Consider the following 16,109-nt stretch of genomic DNA (forward strand, 5'->3'; position numbering starts at 1 on the left):
ATCGAATACTCGAGTTAACCGATTAATCGTTGCAGCACTATTGTCAATGGCAGCCAATTAGTTAAAATTGTTTAATTGGAGGTAAACTCTCATTTGGCACAACAACAACAAAGCATAAACAGCCATCCCTTCAGTTTCGAATGCATTGGACGTCTATCAATGTCAATGAAAACCAAAAAGTTACACGATCAATTTTGGTGAAATGGGATCGTCAAAGGCATACATACAGTGGAGCAAATAAGTATTTAGTCAACCACCAATTGTGCAAGTTCTCCTACTTGAAAAGATTAGAGAGGCCTGTAATTGTCAACATGGGTAAACCTCAACCATGAGAGACAATGTGGGAAAAAAAAAACAGAAAATCACATTGTTTGATTTTTAAAGATTTCCAAATTACAGTGGAAAATAAGTATTTGGTCACCTACAAACACGCAAGATTTCTGGCTGTCAAAGAGGTCTAACTTCTTCTAGTGAGGTCTAACGAGGCTCCACTCGTTACCTGTATTAATGACACCTGTTTTAACTCATTATCGGTATAAAAGACACCTGTCCACAATCTCAGTCAGTCACACTCCAAACTCCACTATGGCCAAGACCAAAGAGCTGTCGAAGGACAGCAGAGACAAAATTGTAGCCCTGCACCAGGCTGGGAAGACTGAATCTGCAATAGGTAAAACGCTTGGTGTATAGAAATCAACTGTGGGAGCAATTATTAGAAAATGGAAGACCTACAAGACCACTGATAATCTCCCTCGATCTGGGGCTCCATGCAAGATCTCCCCCCGAGGCGTCAAAATGATAAGAACGGGGAGCAAAAATTCCAGAACCACACGGGGGGACCTAGTGATTTACCTACAGAGAGTTGGGACCACAGTAACAAAGGCTACTATCAGTAGCGCAATGCGACACCAGGGACTCAAATCCTGCACTGCCAGATGTGTCCCCCTGCTGAAGAAAGTACACATCCAGGCCTGTCCGCGGTTCGCTAGAGAGCATTTGAATGATCCAGAAGAGGACTGGGAGAATGTGTTATGGTCAGATGAAACCAAAATAAAAATTTTAGGTAGAAACACAGGTTCTCGTGTTTGGAGGACAAAGAATACTGAATTGCATCCGAAGAACACCATACCCACTGTGAAGCATGGGGGTGGAAGCATCATGCTTTGGGGCTCTTTTTCTGCAAAGGGACCAGGACGACTGATCTGTGTAAAGGAAAGAATGAATGGGGCCATATATCGAGAGATTTTGAGTGACAATCTCCTTCCATCAACAAGGGCATTGAAGATGAGACGTGGCTGGGTCTTTCAGCATGACAATGATCCCAATTACACAGCCAAGGCAACAAAGGACTGGCTTCGTAAGAAGCATTTCAAGGTCCTGGAGTGGCCTAGCAAGTCTCCAGATCTCAACCCCATAGAAAATCTGTGGAGGGAGTTGAAAGTCCGTGTTGCCCAACGACAGCCCCAAAACATGACTGCTCTAGAGGAGATCTGCATGGAGGAATGGGCCAAAATACCAGCAACAGTGTGTGAAAAGCTTGTGAAGAGTTACAGAAAACGTTTGGCCTCCGTTATTCCCAACAAAGGGTACATAACAAAGTATTGAGATGAACTTTTGGTATTGACCAAATACATATTTTCCACCATGATTTGCAAATAAATTCTTTAAAAATCAAACAATGTGATTTTCTGGGGGTTTTGTCCACATTCTGTCTCTCATGGTTGAGGTTTACCCATGTTGACAATTACAGGCCTCTCTAATATTTTCAAGTGGAAGAACTTGCACAATTAGTGGTTGACTAAATACTTACTTGCCCCACTGTATGAGTCTTTGGGATACACGTATTCCACGTGTCAATATCACAATGTGGATATTTTTTTCAATATATTGTGCAACCCTAACGCATTAACGCAACACTGGGCTCAACAGAAACTAAACATGTACTCAATATTATGTCTTGAGAGCAAAATGTAGCCATCTTATGCTCCGGCGCCGCTTTCCATTGCCGAAGGCGTTTTTAAGACGCACTTAAACCTCCCCGTAAAGTTCAGCCCATTTGAAAGCTAAAGCGAAGATGGATGGCAAGGGAGAGCATTGGCGCCTGACGCATGGATGGAGCGCGGCCCGCGTTGTCCAACTAGGGGCCCAAAAAGGGCGTCGCATGCAACTGGGTGTAAAGACACGGGGCGCCATAAAAGCACCAGACACTGAAAAAGCAAAAAGGGGGAAACGGGGGATTCACCAAAACACCTCGTCGCCAGTGAGGTGATATACGGCCCTGCTAAAAGCTCTCCGTCACTTTTATGGGTCATTCCACAATCAGAGGACAATTTAGGCACCAACATATTTAAGAACCAGACCATTTGTTCTTTTGCTTATTATTTGGAAAATGTCCGCTATTTCCGTAATGACACATTTTAGCTATACCGCGGAAGTTGCCCACAAAGAAGATCATAAGAAGGAAAATTATGTTGGTATTGTGCCTACTCTGTGCCCTACTTCTTCAAAAGTAGCCTAGGATTTTGGGATAAAAGGCGCACACACACATCGCAGAAGCGTAACCCAAATACAGACGCATGTCGTCCGCCCGCAGGGATGAATTATTCAACATCTGTCTGAGAGGCCTGCATATGTAAACAGGTGGACAGTCTCCTGGTTGGCTGCTCTGCTTTTTTGTTATAAGGAACGGGGTGGGCAACCTTTTTTTCACTCTAAGAGGGACAATTTCAGTCCTCAAGGACAAGTAGGTATGTCTATGAGTCGAGCCACGAAAAATAGTCTCAAGAAACCAACACAATTTCTATTTAGAGCAGCTATTTGATGGGCTTTGGCTATTACCAGGAGAAAAACATGTCGGCTTTTTGAAAATTCAGTTTCACTTTGCAGTATGACATCTTGTCTTCTCTATATGTATGTATGATTAAACTCACTAAAGAGCATATATGCCAAAAAACACCAAAAGTTTGCTATTTCCACTCTAAGGGGCCATGTCAGGGTCTTTTCAGACATTTTGGGGGTTCAGCGATAAATTTAGTTGGGGTTGTTTGACAAAAAACTCAAAGGAGTGATGTGAGAAGTTGGTTTCAGAGCAGCCACTTGTAGGGGTGTGACAAAATATCGAAATGGTGATATATCGTGATACTTTGTATCCCAATAAGGTTATCGATATGCTCCGGCCAAAAATCGAGATATCGTTTCAAAAAGGTGTCAATGTCTAAAATAAAAATGAACGAACAAGTTGCTACCAAAATATTCCATCATAATAGTGTCTCAGTTAACTCTAAGGCTGGATTGACGGTGCTCGACGCCCAATCCATTTAGAATGGAAATGTTCGTTCATTCGAAACCGGAGCATTCACAGTCATTCTGTCTGATTTTCAGGGCATTTACAGGTCACCTGCTGTTCATTTTAGGGCATATACAGGTCATTTTTTGTTGAGTTTGAGTCACTGCCTCTTCATTTGGGTGATTCCCAGGTCATTTCCTGTCCTGTAACAAAATAAACAGGAAGTGACCCATAAAATACCCCAAAATCAACAGTAGGTAACTGAAAATACACAGGAAAATGACCTTAAATGACCCAAAATTACGTCATTGCCTGGCATTGGCTGCGACTACCGGCCATAGATGTTCAATTCGTTCATTCGCTGCCACCCTCCCAGTTCAAATGGATTGGACGTCTACAAGTGATAAACTCATTCCAATTCACAACAAAAGCTTGTTTTTCTGTTTATTAGTTGTTTGTAGAATAACCTAGAATGATTTCCTGACCAATGTATCGATAATCGTTGTATCGCCATATCGTCAGACCATCGTTATCGTGAGCTTTGTATCGCAAATCGTATCGTATCGTGAGGTACCAAGAGGTTCCCACTCTTAGCCACTTGACAATTTCCAATAGCGCAAAGTGTCAAACATTCAGTCACTAAACTGAGTCAATTTCACTTAGCAATGACATTTATACTTTGAATTAGAGCTGAAACGAGTACTCGAGCAACTCGAGTAACTCGAGTTTAAAAACTGATCCGAGTAATTTTATTCACCTCGAGTAATCGTTTATTTTGACAGCTCTAAGCATCACGTTTTGCTAGGACTACTTTTAATGCGGGACAGCGCGCTGTCACGTGCGGAGAGGAAGAGGAAGAAAAAAAAAAAACTTACCGCAGCCGACAGCCACCACAAACGACGCCGACGTTGCTAAATACTAGCCCGCACAATGCTACATTGGTAACAGGCAGCGTCTGGTGCGTCTCATAGAGATCACATGTATGTTGAACTAGATGCCATATGACAGACTCGGCCGCGTCTGGGCAGCGTTTGTAAACAGCCGCCATCTTAAAGCAGTACAGCGCTAAGCGCTAATAAAGAGCGCTAAGCGCTAATAAATAAGATTAACGTTACTGTCGCTACTAGCTCACGGAACGTTAGCCCTGCGGAGGGCTAGGTTTCAATTAATTAAGACCACTGTCGATGCGTGGCTAACGTGTCTTACATACAGGCTTTAACATAACATAGCATTGTGGAGTGATGAGGGTGTAAAATAAAAACTTAATCATGCTAACTATCAATTTTAGCTCAGTAGTCATTGCTGGATAAAACACCAAGTAGCACTGGTCCCTAATGTGCTCCAATACAGCCTGTATCATACATTTATTTTGAACACAGCAAAAACTCAAAATCCTATCAGGACTTACAGTTTAGACTAACTTAAAACTTAACTAGAACTTAAAAATGGCTTGACACAAAGAGAAATTCAATTGAAACACGTGGGAAAAAATCCTAACTTTTAAGTGATGTGTGTTATCAAGCGTAATGGCATTTTTAGGTAAGATATATATATATATATATATATATATTAATAAGATCTAAAAGTTTTTTGAGTGAAAGCAGTGAATTAGTCTTTTTTTTTATTCTAGTTACATCTGAGATGCAATTGTTGGCTGTTTTCAACAATATACATCGAAAATAAAGACATTGATTGACTGAAAATGGTTCAAGATTACATGAAATGTCTTGTTTTCTCATGTATATGTATAATTGCTCTTCACCTAAAAATATATTTGTTTTATCCGATTACTCGATTAATCGATAGAATTTTCAGTCGATTACTCGATTACTAAAATATTCGATAGCTGCAGCCCTACTTTGAATAGACCCAAAAACATTCTCAGGTAGCAATGCCAAAATGACAAAGTGTGTTTTTCATTAATCGGTCAATTAGGCCATGTTTGGGGTCCATAATTTAAATGCTATTTGACAGTTGAGGCATCATCACCCCATAGACTGAGTTTTGGGAGGCTATCATGAGGCATTTCACAAAAACATCAAAAGTAACAGTGCTTGAAAGACAAATTTGGTTCAGAATGGCCATTTCCATGCATAATTATTTCAAATTATCAAGTTATTATTTTTCAAATTCAGCCACAGAAGCCAGTTTCACCTACAGTGGGGCAAATAAGTATTTAGTCAACCAATTGTGCAAGTTCTCCTATTTGAGAGATTAGAGGCCTGTAATTGTGAACATGGGTAAACCTCAACCATGAGAGACAGAACGTGGGGGGGAAAAACAGAAAATCACATTGATTTTCAAAAAAATTATTTCCAAATTAGAGTGGAAAATAAGTATTTGGTCACCTACAAACAAGCAAGATTTCTAGTTGTCAAAAAGGTCTTACTTCTTCTAACGAGGTCTAACGAGGCTCCTCTTGTTACCTGTATTAATGGCACCTGTTTTAACTCATTATCGGTATAAAATACACCTGTCCACAACCTAAATCAGTCACACTCCAAACTCCACTATGGCCAAGACCAAAGAGCTGTCGAAGGACACCAGAGAAAAATCTCCTTCGATCTGGGGCTCCATGCAAGATCTCACCCCGTGGCGTCAAAATGATAACAAGAACTGTGAGCAAAAATCCCAGAACCACATGGGGGGACCTAGTGAATGACCTACAGAGAGCTGGGACCACAGTAACAAAGGCTACTATCAGTAACACAATGCGCCGCCAGGGACTCAAATCCTGCACTGCCAGACGTGTCCCCCTGCAGAAGAAAGTACACGTCCAGGCCTGTCTGCGGTTTGCTAGAGAGCATTTGGATGATCCAGAAGAGGACTGGGAGAATGTGTTATGGTCAGATGAAACCAAAATAGAACTTTTTGGTAGAAACACAGGTTCTCGTGTTTGGAGGAGAAAGAATACTGAATTGCATCCGAAGAACACCATACCCACTGTGAAGCATGGGGTGGAAACATCATGCTTTGGGGCTGTTTTTCTGCAGAGGGACCAGGACGACTGATCTGTGTAAAGGAAAGAATGAATGGCCATGTATCGAGAGATTTTGAGTGAAAATCTCCTTTCATCAGCAAGGGCATTGAAGATGAGACGTTGTTGGGTCTGTCAGCATGACAATGATCCCAAACACACAGCCAGGGCAACAAAGGAGTGGCTTTGTAAGAAGCGTTTCAAGGTCCTGGAGTGGCCTAGCCAGTCTCCAGATCTCAACCCCATAGAAAATCTGTGGAGGGAGTTGAAAGTCCGCGTAGCCCAACGACAGTCCCAAAACATCACTGCTCTAGAGGAGATCTGCATGGAGGAATGGGCCAAAATACCAGCAACAGTGTGTGAAAAGCTTGTGAAGAGTTACAGAAAATGTTTGGCCTCCGTTATTGCCAACAAAGGGTACATAACAAAGTATAAAGATGAACTTTTGATGTTGACCAAATACTTATTTTCCACCACGATTTGCAAATGAATTCTTTAAAAATCAAACAATGTGATTTTCTGGGTGGGGGTGGGGTTCCCCACGTTCTGTACCTCATGGTTGTGCTTTACCCATGTTGACAATTACCGGCCTCTCTAATATTTTCAAGTGAGAGAACTTGCACAATTAATGGTTAATTAAATACTTATTTGCCCCACTGTATCAACATGACAAGTCATGCCTGAGTGACAGCACACATTTTCCTGGCATTTCCATTCTAAGAAGTCATTTCAGGGTGAGTTTGGCCCTTTTGGGGGTCCAACATAAAGAATATTTGGCAGTGACCTGAGGACCGTTATGCTTTACAACATGAAATTTGGTGGGCACGTCTATCCCCAGTGGAGTCATAAAAAAGTCTCAAGATGTTCAAGTTGGTTCTCCATTTTGAAGTGGCCACTTAATCCATTTTCAAAAGTCCTTTACAACTGAATTTGCCCCACTGCCTACAAATGTTTATCATGTAAACTAGACAGAACTATACAATTGTCTTGTAGAGACTCATATGCGCTCCCTGCTGGTAGAAATGCAAACATTCAATAACTCCACTGTGTAAGGCCCATGGTCCTTGCATTAAGTGGTGCCAAGCAGCCACCATGAAGAAAAAAGACAGTTTGCTTCTTTGCTGTCACGCTGACATTGAGTCTAAATCACATAAGCTGCGCAGCCTAAACGGCATTTGAGGGGATTCAGAAGTGGAGGGATGACTGCTTTAACTGCGGGCCATAGAGCAACTGTCTCTTTAGAAAAAGGCAGTATGGGAATACAAAGTATTGTCTTCCAATAGTGCGCTGTGGGGAAAAACAGGTATGGCAACCAATTGAAAAATATCATTGATTTTGTGGCATTTTCTGTCGTACCTTAAACAGGTAGCACACAATTGACAAATCATTCATTTGACTGCATTCAACACAACAGACCCCCCCCCCCTTTCCAAAAGTTGAAAAAGCTTTTCCTGGAATTCATTAGGTTACAAATTGTAATAACGGGGAAGTCGCTATTCGAAACAGGGCCGAGTTGAGAGCCGACACGAGCATGTGTGGCCGTCTGTGTTTGCTAGTATTTGCTTGATTAGAGAGTGCCGCGTTGATGTCAATAAGTGGTGCCAGATGTGAAAATATTCCACATGCTTTTGATTTGAAAAGCACTGAATCAGGAATGCCCAATGACAACATCTTCCTTATTTCGTTCTCCAAGTTATCTCACAAAGCAAAATGTTTGCACAGCTAAAAGATAAACTGATTCAAAGTTGCGAATTTTGTGCACTAGGAACTCTTTGGTTTAAGATTTTACTTTAAAAAGCAAAGCTATGTTTGGATGATCTGGCTTTGAAATTCCCCTTCTGCCCAATTATGCAATCTCTTTCTATCTCAACTTACTCCAGAGGATTTTGTACTCTTCGGTTAGAAAGGACTGCTGGTGCAGAGCGAAATGCTAAGACAGCACATGTAAACAAGGGTCGTCGGAGGACAGAGATTTTAAAAAATAAATGTCAACGGGATTTTGGCAGTCAAACTGTTGGAAGGTTTTTATTTTGTTGTAGTTTTGAGTGTTGTTAGTAGTAATATGTCCCGGTTACTGTGCAGTCAAGGTGAAAACCATTAATTTTAGAGCAGATCTGGTTCGTCTATCACAGTCGATAGAAAGCATTTAGTAGAAGTTGCCCATTGCCGAGAAAGAAAGTTGTTACGATGCTAAACCCATATGCGATTTTCGGAAAAATTTTGTCATCATGGAATAAACAATTTCATTCTTTTCAAGTAAATAACTGGTCGTACCTCGAAAACATTTTAAACAAATGGTCTCATAAAGAGTACTGTTTTGTATTTTGTACCATGATCAAATCGAGGGTTTTCTAGGTAGGTTTTTCTCCCCACTATACATAGCCTGTACAAACACAAAAATGTGTAGTGGTAGTGGTAGAAGTAGGGGTAGTGGTAGGGTAGGGTAGGGTAGGATAGAACGCCTTTATTGTCATTACACAAAGTGTCATGAGATTCAAAGCTGCCCCATAGAGTGCACACACACTTACACAAAGAATGGAAATATAAATAGAATAAAAAGTATATACACAATAAGACACAATATAAAAAGACTTGTAATAGCGATACTCTTGCAGTTTAGGTAAGGTGACCTATGATAGCAGCATTCAGTAACAAATATTGGTTACTAACAGTGGAAAAAAAAAAAAATTCTATTCTAGTAAGTAGAGGTGTGCGAAATTTCCGATTCTTAGATTATTCGCGATTTGGCCGTGGAAGATTCGAGAACGATTCACAAACATCCAAATTCCAATAATTGAATTATACCAGGTAAAGCGGAAATAAAACACAGTCAGCGCGGTCTTCAGGACACAATGAGGAACGGACCAAGAGTAAATATGTTATACTCATGCCGCTAGATAAAAAAAAAAAAAACAATAATACCCGAATGCGGCCGTCAGCCACTACAAACAGCGCCCAGCTGCTAGTTGCTACAAACATACGGCAACATATGGCTATGGTAGAGATCACATATATCTAGAACTAGATGTAAATTGACAGACGACGGCCGTCTTAGATCATATACCAAGAACTAGATGCGAAATGACAGACTTTCCCGCGCAAGTAAACAGGCGCCATCTTAAAGCAGTAGATTTCTCTAGAAGGCTCTGTTGTAGCAAACCTAATTACTATTTATCTAAAAAAAAAAATTAAAAAAAAATTGGCAAAATCTTGACTTGAATCTATCTTTAAATGATGAGACAGTTTTAAAACTTTCACGTCAAAAGTAGACAGAAGGGAAATTATGGAATAACGGGAGCAATTTTAACAACTTTAACGGTTGATTCACAACATTAAATTAATTGAATGTAGTTCATATATATATATATATGATCTTTATCCAGGAGTCACACGGGGTGTCCATATCACACAAATCAGCAGTTTAAAGCTGCCAATACAGAATGGGGACTTGAGTATTTTATTTACTGTTTTTAATGGTTAACTTGATACTGCAATAGTATTTTGCTTAGCCTGAGAGGATTTTTGAACAATTTTGGAACTAGTGTACAAAAAGTTAAAAGCGGGGTGGGGGTGGGGGGTTGTGGTGCTTCAATAATCAATTTAAAATCGAATCGGAGCCTCTGAATCGTAATCGAATCATTAGGTGCCCAAAGATTCCCACCTCTACTGGTGAGCACAAGGGCTCGTGCTGTAAGAGAAAAAATGTCAGGAAAATCTTCCTACTCAGAGAATATTTAAATGGAGACAAATGTAGGCTCTTTCTGATTTAAGTGGTCGAATGCAACTGGTAAATTCTAAGCACTGCTACATCCTAATTATGACAGTGTGCGCAGTTGGCTACCACATTTCACTTGAAACTTACAGCATTTTTTTTCCCAATTAACCCTTAGATGCACAATTGACTGGACCCTACACCCTTCCATAAGTGGGTCGAAAAAGGACCCGTATTAGACCCGCTTTTTTTTTTTTTTTGCGCCGTACTGGAATAAAGTGTACTTGCACATCCACTCAGTGGGTGGCAGTGGCGCTCTCATTCTCAGAGTGCGTGCAGTATTTTTGAACTAAGGAAGAGCACTCAGGACACAGAAAACAGATATGAAGAGCAGTGCGCCGCCGCCGTTTTCGAAAGCCGTTTTCCGACCGGACTCACTCACGCAGAGACCCACTGTCTTGTCCGGTTCTCACGTCGCCGCCCGAGATGTGCCATTTTCGGCTTGGGATCATCACGACGACCGCCCTCACCTACGGTTCTACCTCGGCCTCCGAGAATGCGCTTTTTTCGTGCCTTTTAGCTTTGACTTTTAATACAGTGAGTGATGAGGAAAGACCACTGTTTACTGTGTCTAAAAATAATTATAGCGGACAGCCAGAAGCCAAATCAATTAAGACGCCACTTAAAGACGTTAGACCCCAATCTTATTGATAAGCCGCTTGATTGTTTTTCAGCGAAAACGTGCCGAATATTGCCAACAATCGTCCTGCTTTGTCAGTGTTATATCAGTAAACCAGTGAGCATTGTTCGCATGCTCATTGCAAAATAACTCCACACCATTGCAAAGGAGGTAATACTGAGTGTGATCAGCAAAAATAAAAACTGTCCTTCTGTCCAAGGACACTCGTTTTTTCTTTTATTCAGTTTTGTTTTTTCGGTCAATTTTTTTGGGCATATTGTCCTCATGAGTGAATGTTTCTAATCAATTTGAATGTTATTATTTACTGATTTTATTACATTTTATTTTTCTGTATCAAATGGTCAAAAATGTACCTTGAGTGTATTTTTACAGTTTGGATGTGACTTTTTTTTTTTTAAATTCAGGCAAATTGATGCGCGTCAAGTCTTCTCTGTTACAAACAAAACAATGTTAATAAAGTTAGACTTTATTATAAGTTGACCTATGTTACTTTTTTTCTTTATTAGAAAAAAAGGACACAATGTGAGGCAGATGCGTATTTATAATAGTAATTTTATAGACAAATGATACTATTTACAGTGGCAGTAGAGAGTTTGGGGGGGCGCGAAACATTTACGTCTTCCTTGGGGGGGTGGGGGGGGGGCGTAACAGAAAATAATTGAGAAGCACTGCACTATGGTGACAGATAATCACTTGAATAATATTTAGTATTATGTTTAGGGCCACACAAGAATGATTTCATCTCTAAAATATCTTTTATTTTTCACTTGGGATTTTTGATTTAAAAAAAAAAAAATACCCAGAACAGCAAGACTTTATCCCCTCTTGTATTATATCACCAATGATGAAGTGCTCCTTTGCATTGTGGTGAGCCAGTGATGCCCTTGTGCAGGCCTTGACTGACTTCTGACTGAGAATATTGTGGCTCTGTGTTGTGCCCTGGGTGGGAGGTAACTCGCTCCAGTAAGAGCCCTACCAACTCATTTTGTTGGTCATAATTTGGACACATTCTTCTTCAGAGGACACATAAGTGGAATCTTATAAGTCAGATTGATCCTGTTCAGTTGGATTTCCAGGTGGACGACTACCACTGCCACTTGGACAATAGTCTGGGGCCTCATCATCAGAAATTTCGACCCCCCCCCCCCTCCATTTTTTCTTCGGAAGTTGAGAGACACCAGACCCAACACTGTGGATGAGCTTAAGGCCTCTATCGAAGCATCCTGGGTCTCCATAACACCTCAGCAGCACCACAGATTGATTGCATCCATGCCACGCCGAATTGAAGCAGTCATTTCTGCAAAAGGACTCCCGACCAAGTATTGAGTGCATAGCTGATATAATTAATTGAAGGTTGACTTCTTTTGTTTTAAAAAACACTTTTTCGTATTGGTCGGATGAAATATGCAAATTTTTTTAGATAAGGATTTTTGTTTTTTCTTGACTTTTTTGCCAAAATCATCAATATTAAAACACTAAAAGGCTTAACTACTTCAGTTGTGTGTAATGAATCTAAAACATATGAAAGTCCAATGTTTATCAATACATTACAGAAAATAACAAACTTTATCACAATATGCAAATTTTTTGAGAAGGACTAGTATGTCCATCAATGTACAGTAAGAGTTGTTGTGAAGCACATCAAGCTGTCTTCCCTTGCCTACCAGCGTTTTTCACCTGTAAACAAACAAACAAAAACTTGCAACACTTGCATTTACACATTTAGGGTAAGAAGCGCGTGTATGACTTGTTTTCTATTTCTTTATCATTGTATAACTACATTTAGCAAAGCTAAGGATGTCTCAGCTATGACGCAAAACACAAAATTGTAGTCGAATTGAACATAATTGTGCTATCCGACACGTACTGATTAGCAATAGTCTAGCAGAAGATAGCATGTGCTGCAGCCACAGCAGTACAGTAGCTGTAGGAAATTTAAACATCATGATTACATTCATCATCGAAATAACAATATAGAAGACAACAAGTTGTTCCATGTGCAAGATTTTAGCTTTAGTAGTTATGGGGACTGGACACATGAAAATGCAGGGATAGGAAGAACACATCTTCCTTAACACAGCGGCAACATGGCTACATTAACACCCAGTCTTTGTGGTGGCTTGGTTCCTCATCTGCCTTCATTAACATGTCCTCCGATGTCGTGATGATGGCAGATGGATGCGGTATTTCCGAATTGCATTTTTTTTTTTTCTTTTTTTTTTTTTTTAAAGAGATTTTGATAAGTCATGCCCCTCCAGCTCCATTGTTGTTTTGGTTAGAGAAAGTGTAAAACGGAAGTCTTGTCTATAAGCCATGACTTCTTGGATAAGGAAACATATGAGCAATGTTTTCAATAAATCAATATGTAGCCATATAAATACTGTAAATACAAACACTACTTATACTAGGGTGACCAAACGTCCTCTTTTGCCCGGAAACGTCCTCTTATTAAGTTCTCTCCTGAGGGTCCGGCCGGGTTTCATAAATTCATGAAAATGTCCGGTTTTTAAGATCAATTTGGACCAATTTAAAGAGAATCCCTCCAGCCACTAGGAGGCAGCGCCTGCCTGCTTTGACGTGGCTCCGACTTGTAGGGGCGGGAGAAGGAGTAGATCTTCTTCTTTTTTTTGTTGGCAATTTACCCTTTGTTTCATGGGGAATTACCACCATCTAACGACGGTTGACAGTTTGGCAAGAGATCAGACTACAGTAAGGAGTTTTAAGACGTGGCTCCACACAACTTTCTGTAGGTTTCTCTCCTGATGATGTCGATCACGTGTCTTCTGTTGTATATTGGGTTATATGTGTACATAGAGATGCAGTATATTGTAATAGTCTTGTTTTTATTGTTCTGCGTTCGTGTATTTGGTTGAGTGTTAGTATATTTTAAGTAGGAGCGCCTGCCCAGTTAAGAGTTTTTTACGATAAATACGTATATAATGGCAACTGTTGACTTCTGTCGGAGATTTGTACTGGCGTAATCTGTAAAATCCCGTTTGGTGTTGCATCGTTGCGCTGCCGATGATTGTAAACTTTTATAGCAAAGTTAGCAAGTACCGGGCGAGGGAAAATCTAACGGGGTAGCTATCAGTGCGCTCAGCCGCGCTAGGCATTATGGGCAATGTAGTTTTGAACTGCTGGGTTTGGAAACATGCTGGTTGAATAGCTTGTCAGTTTATTTCAGTTATTGTTTGTGTACAATCTAGAACACTGAATGACAATAGAAATTGAGTGGGAATAACAATTTGTCAACGACAACTGTCGTGATAGTAATTTATAAAAATGTTGAATTGGCACATAGCCTACTGTGTGTGCGTATTGACTGGACTACATTTCCATGGGTCTGCATTATATATATATATATATATATATTTTTTTTAATCATTATTAGTCTTTTTTTTTTTAAGGTTTGATTTTTTTTTTTTTTTTTAAAGGAAGAATAAAGCCTGTTGAGTTACCAGTTGAGTAAAAAAAAATATTTCCATATAGTGTATAATATATACTATATGGTAATAGGCCTTTTTGTTGTTGTTGTTTTTTTAAATAAAACTGAATTTTTATATCCAGATGGAGGAGGCACACTTTAGATATATTAAAGTTATATAGGTCTTTTTTGGAAATCAAAATATGGTCACCCTAACATATACAGTAATGTTAGCTAATTTAGCTAGCTAGTTATGAAGTTGGCTAATTTGTTGATAAATAATAAGTCATTAAAAACACACACACAAAATACTATGTGAGGATAATACTTACAGAACACGTATCTTCTCTTGCTGTGCTCTTCCTGAGGGACGACACGTGTAGTCTGTGTGGTCCGCAGTTAATTTATTCCTGACAGCCAAAATTGATATGTATCAAATGTTCCCATTGGATTCCGTAGAAAATGCATGTAGGTCATTTTTGACCCACTTATGGAAGCTTGGAGTAGTCATACAAAAATTACCATTTCCTCAAATGTATAAAAACATCGTTAGAAAAATGAATGGCATGTCAAAAACGCATGTCATGCATCTAAGGGTTAATGCTGCAGGCTGCAATGAGGAAAATGTTTTATCACAAAAACCTGGCTGACTTTGTATACTTCAGATGTACAATTAAATTTCGAATTTCACTGTACCACCGGACACATTTCAGAATCACTACCATTGCTCCGTGAGGATAAGAGTTTCGGAAAATGCTCTTATTTGCCCTTAGTCGCAAATATTGCCTTCCCCAAAATGCTCCAAGACATTGCGCAACCTTCAAAGACTGAGTCTCATGCAAGGTAAGTATTGCCTTCCCAAAACTCTCCAAACAAGACACTGCACAACCTTCAAAGACTGCAGTCTTATGCAAGGTAAGTACCAAAGAACTTAATTTCAGGACCACACTCCCAGCTTGTCACGTCACATTCTCCATTTCACATTTGTCCTCGTCTCCGAAGACGACCAAGAGCCGAGGTTAATCCCCGTCGCCGCTCTGTCAGGGAGTCAGGACAAAAAAGAAGGTAGAGGGGCCTAATGCCACAAAGCCAGGAGGAGCCACTTGAGATTAAGTGTCACACTCTTGACATTGTGAGTGTTGGCAGGTAAAGTCACCCCGCTTGAGCCAAAGGAGATCAACACTTCCCCCTTGTGGGCAATAAGGGAATGCCGTTTCTTCACACCTGTACTCAACGCCGGGGGGGGGGGGGGGGGGGGGGGGGGCAGATCCGGTGTGCCCGCAAAAGCAAATCATGTGCATTAACTTTTTTTTTAGGTAGAAATTTTTGTATGTGGCGGAAAACACGGACAAGACTGAAAAAGCAGTTTCTGCTCTTGCACCCCTCTTTAAAATAAACTGCTGTATTTTAAGCCAGTATTTTAAGAACTGTTGTGTTTGATAGAACAGTGTCTATATGGCGGCCATAGCAGATTCATGGCGCATTAAGCCCCCGAACTATTTTTGTCTGTTTTACCCTGGAAACCCCCATTTACAGACATCGCGCAACCGCTTTTGTTTCAACCCAGCCATAAAAAGGGAATATTCAAAATGTCATTTTTAGCTTAGAATCATTAATCGATGTGTAATATTTTGTTTAAAAATAAAAAAAAGTTTAAAATATGCGAGAATAATTTTTCAAATTACATCACAATGAAAAAAATGGGTGTCTGTAAATAACTCACGAATATCTACCTCATAAAAATTGCTTAATTGTATTCTTTTGTTACTTTTGCATTTCCCCCAGATATCTTAATCGACGCCCCCCGAATTTTTTTTTTTTAAAGGTTAAATATATGAAAGACCATCGCGACCACTCCTTGATGTCTGCGATCTCTGCATTATGACCCTTGTTATATTACAATGTTTCACCAATGAAAGCCCCCTGAAATCCAGCTATGGCCATTCACAGCTGTGTCTTGACACTGAGTTTTTGGATCAAAACAAGGTAAGTACGCGATATCTTGTTAAA

The sequence above is a fragment of the Corythoichthys intestinalis genome, chromosome 15 (assembly GCF_030265065.1).
Source record: "Corythoichthys intestinalis isolate RoL2023-P3 chromosome 15, ASM3026506v1, whole genome shotgun sequence".
NCBI lineage: Eukaryota > Metazoa > Chordata > Actinopteri > Syngnathiformes > Syngnathidae > Corythoichthys > Corythoichthys intestinalis.